General features: G+C 31.6%; 1 long non-coding RNA gene across 1 annotated transcript; it reads right to left on the reverse strand.

The window, feature by feature from the left end:
- Positions 1 to 3,867: 3,867 nt before the first annotated feature.
- LOC125851423 (uncharacterized) lies at positions 3,868 to 4,669 on the reverse strand. Its single transcript, XR_007444906.1, has 3 exons — positions 4,568 to 4,669; positions 4,403 to 4,474; positions 3,868 to 4,278 (listed from the first exon to the last, which is right to left on the reverse strand). It is a non-coding gene; the product is annotated as an uncharacterized LOC125851423 (long non-coding RNA).
- Positions 4,670 to 5,129: the final 460 nt, after the last annotated feature.

Genomic DNA, 5,129 nt, shown 5'->3' on the forward strand with positions numbered 1-5,129 from the left:
TAATTCATCAATATAATGGCTTAGAAAATGTGTTGCCAATGAACCCATGCTTAGATTAGAATTTGAGATTTTTGTTCTTTGAAACACTTTTGAAACCCTTTTGATTGGACTCCTTGAAAGAAAGATTCATCAAGGATCAAGGGTCACCATACCTCTAAGTTGAAAGCCCACGAAAAATTGAAGAAGAAAGAACTCAAAATCTTCAACCCTAGCTCCAACTTCTTCTTCTTCTTCTCTTATTCACTCAAGAACCCTAACTCTTACTCTTTTAAAATGGAACAAAAATGATCCACAATCAGCCTAACACAATAATATAACCTCAAAAGAAAAGATTTGTGAAATGACCAAAATGCCCTTAAATTTCCGGACGGACTCCTTGCCAACTGTCCAACTTTCAAAGGGCATAACTCACTCATACAAACTCGGAATCGAGCAAACTCGGTGGTGTTGGAAAGATCGTTCTAAGGGTTTTCCAAACATAACTTGAACTACTCCTGGATCATCCTGAGCTAGGAGTTATGACTGCTCAAAGTTGGCCAAAAACTCACTGATTTCCCACACTTAACCAAATTTCCAGGTTTTGAACTTAGCCAATTTCCAGATTCAGAACTTTTTTTCCAAAAGTGACTACTTCCAATTTCAAGCTTCTTCATATTCATTTTAAATCGTCGGATGTTACACAATTAAAACGACATTACAAAAAAAAAAAAACCCTCATAGAACCTCATTATAAAGTCAACACAAAGTCATAGGCTCTTGCGTAACCTATCATTTTTCCGAGTCGTTACATTAACACCTAAGAAAAATTAAGAGTCACTCAATACGACCTTATACACAATTCAAGAATGATTTGGGCTTAACTTAGAAATTTTTGGGGTGTTACAGATATTAATTTATGTTATTGAATACTTATTTTTCGCATACTTACTTCTCGAGTTCCATCTTGATTTATTTTTCTATTCGTGTAATTTTTATTTATTTATTGGTTAACTTTGTTTACATGACATTAAAATAGTGATGATGCATCTCTATTCTTGTCATATTTATTCTCTTGATTCTCACTTGATAAATAGTTAAATGTCTAGAGAATTTTGCCAAAATCCTAAGTAGGCGTTTGGCATGCGATATCATATCACAGTATGAAATTGTGAGATGGAATCAGCGTTTGGACATGCGATTTTATGATGATTCCATCTCATGATTTCATATCATGAGATAGAATCTCATATTCTCCAAAAATCATGATTTGAGATTTTTTAAATACAAAAATTGACTCACAAGTTTATATTTCGTTAAAACAACCCCACATTATATCTACTAACCATTTATTTCATATGTAAATAAAATTTATAATCACATCATTACTTTTTAAAATTTATTATTCTCACCAACATAAAATTCATTATCACTTTAAATTTGGTGAATATAAATGATAAAGTAGGAATTGATTTGGTGAATACAAATAAGAACCAAGGGAGTAATTTTTTATTTTTTCATGATAACAGAAAACTTATTTTTCGGCTACATCTGAAAATGTTTAAAACAATTTAATATGAAAAAGGACAAAATCGTTGATGTATGTGTGATAATTATTACTTCCAGTATGTTTGATTTTAGCACGAATAATGCACTGAAAATGTGTAATTGCACACAAGTAAAACAACGCATGAACCACTATGATATTGACACACAAGTGAAAATTGTCAAAGCTTGTACAGTGTCACATGATTATTTGCGAGAATATCAAAGAAGTGATGAAATATTTATGGTCTATGAGCATGAAAATACAGTTGTAGATGATATTGACCAACAAATGGCTCAAAGTAATAATATTGGTTCGTCTTCTTGGTCATATGATCGAGAAATGCAAGTTCAACGTGAGGAGATTGTCCATACTATATATAAAAACTAGTACACTACAATTTTATGTTCAATTTTTTTTTATTGATTAAAGTTTGATCAATTAAAATTAGACAAAACAGTTACTTAAATGGAGAACAAATAACTTTGTAATAATTTATTGTGCGATTTATAAATTTTGTTTATCTGGCAAGATTGAATAAACAATTGAGGCTATTTTAATAGTTTTACAATTTATAGGATTCTTATGTTTATGAGAATATATACAACACACAAATTTCGTATCGCATATCCAAACAAACCTTCATTTTCATCTCATGATTTCATATTATGATATTATATCATGAATCCATATCATGATTCCGTACAGCATGGCCAAACAGAAGTATACAATGATATTATGTCCTAATTCTTACTTGCGACTCTTACCTTACTTTTTAATTTAAAAATATCACAGATTTATTAAATCGTACCAATACTAAAGAGAAATCGAGACAAAACAATTTCGAAAATTCTAATTTTAATTATAGAAAATAAAATAATCAAAAAATTGTAAGATATAGATTTTATAAAATAATCGACTAAATCATACCATGAACAACACTATATAAAATTAACACGGTATATCTTTCATCCTATCTTAAACGAGTGCATGAGTAAAGGCAAAGACAGAGTTGTCCCATCTTTCGATCATGCATATCCGGATAAATTCAAATTTATTTCTTGTTGCAATATTCACTTGTAGCATACCTTATTTCAATGGAGATCTTACATAGAAAAAGAACAAAAGATATTTGTTGATCAATCCCCTTGTCCCTCATTCTTAGACTTCCAAATATTGATACAAATTTAAGGCGGCACAGCCTTATTCTTTATAGGGAAAAGACAAATTAAAAAGAGTTTCATAATAATTGAACAATTGATGAGTATAAGTCGTTTAAAGCTATAGAAAACACTAAAAACTAGTAAAGTTTTTAGCTCAAAAATATAATTAGCATATGATGATGTCAATAAAGAAAGGTCGAGACTCGAGACAAAGAACAATAATAAAAGACTTCAAAAATAATAAATGGGAGAACTTGCCAAAAAAATAAAAAAAAGCGAAAGAGATTAACAAACATCAACCAAACACTCATCAATGTTGCCGAATAATCCACGAAGCTCGAGGTGGGGTTGGGGGGGGGGGCTCAAGCACATGACCTAAGGCTTAAACTATAAAAAATAAATCAATATATTTGCTTATGAATTTTGTCCTGCTCTTTGAGATGCATAATTGTTAAAAAAATAAATTACAATTGATTTCTTTTAATAATAATCTTTACTCCAAATATGTTAAACTTCTTCTAATAATTCTCTCCTTTTATATGAAAAAAGGCAGACTTACATAAATATCCTATATTAAGAAAATAGTTACCATTTATAACAATAACATTTTTTTTTCACTTGATCACTTTTAATACTTATTACAAAGAACGATTTATAAAACACATATAATACAAGTTTTATTGATGGATAATACACTTATCACACATTTTAACACAATGTGTCAATTTCTTATCAAACAAGCATAATATATTTTAAAACAGTTACAATTGCATACATAATCACTTTTAATACATATTGCAGATTTATCATAGTATTGCTCTAAATGGTAATAAATAAAAAGTATCGCTAAAATCAGTAATTATTTATTAAAAGATACACATCCAAGTAATTTTTCCAAAAAATAATCTTAGTTATAAATAGTACTTGCTCAATATTTTTTTTATCTATAATCTATTATCGCTAAAAGAAAATGAGACACTTCAAATTTGAGGGCTTAAAGGTGCCTTTTTCTATAAGGCTATCGACCCGCCCCTGAGGAAGCCTGAAACAAAAACTATATCAAACGAGGGATTGAATCAAAGTAGAGGGAAAAAAAGAATAGATGATTCATTCCCAACTATCTAAAGTTACATACATCTCCAAGACATTTTATTTTCAAAAGCAGTCGCAAGAGCAGTTACGTCAAGATCACACCCACCAAGTTGATTAAATTTTATTGACATCAGGACAAATGGTACATATCAACATTCTGTACTTGGATCATCGAGCGTATTCACACCACAGAATCTAATTTGGCAACATTTACTGACTCCAGAAAATCAACATTACTAAAGCCTAAATGTTCAATCACTTTGGCAATGTTACCACAAATGGTCAGACCTTTGGTACACTTCTTCAATCTAGAAATGCTTTAATACTATAGGACTAAATATTACCATATCTATATAGCACCACATTTATATTCATCGATCCAATGGAAGCAAGCAAAAACCTTACTGCCTTCAGTTAGGTGCATTTCACAGACATAGGAATCTTAATCCTTACAGATAATTCCTAAGTCGTCGTTGTCACACCAACAACAACATTGCTCACCTAGCAGATGTAAAATTGTGTGTCAGAAATACTTACCTCTAATAAAGCACAAGAAAGAAATGAATCAGATGTGAACAGTAAAAGATAAATAGAAGAAACAGAGGTTGAAATTAAAGAAACTCACCAACTTGCCACTTTCATCTAAAGACATAGGGTTCTGAACAACCACGGTTTGGTTCTGTGAACGGCCCGTGGCCTATAACAGATAAACAATGTTTCAGAAGTGAATCCTCGTTGGTTATTCACAAGCTGCAAATGTATAGTAAGGTCTAGCAGATTAAGAACTCACTGTTGAAGAAGCAGGTCCTGCGGAGGATGTAGCACCGCTATTAGAGGTGTGCACAGGAACTGGGATTCTTCCATCTACGGACTGCATGGAGATACATGGACACATTAAAACTGAAAATGAATCATCACAACAGGATGTGAAAGGTAATAGCCTAAGTGATGAATAGTAACTGAACCAAACAGGTTTCTAACACAGATGAGCATAGCAAGGAGAATTAGATGAGTAATGCTTTACAGAAATAGTTTCCTGCGAGTCTGTGACATAACCTCTGAACTTATGCCAAGAGAAGTACGAAATCAATCAGCAGATGTATAATTTCTCTGGTTTTGCAGTAACTGGTATCCGAACCTCAAAATTATGGGTCTCAAAAAGCAAACAACAACAACAAAAACCCAGTATACTCCCAAAAGCAGGGGGTCTCAAACAGCAAACAGGATTTAATTTTCCTCTCCAACCATAACTTCGATAAAGACCAAATTTTGACAGAGAAACCACTTCCTACCCTTCTTTATGTAAGACCTTAACATGTGTCATAAAATGTCAACATGAGGTCTTAGGTTCA

The sequence above is a fragment of the Solanum stenotomum genome, unplaced genomic scaffold (genome assembly GCF_019186545.1).
Source record: "Solanum stenotomum isolate F172 unplaced genomic scaffold, ASM1918654v1 scaffold25471, whole genome shotgun sequence".
NCBI classification, from domain to species: Eukaryota; Viridiplantae; Streptophyta; class Magnoliopsida; order Solanales; family Solanaceae; genus Solanum; species Solanum stenotomum.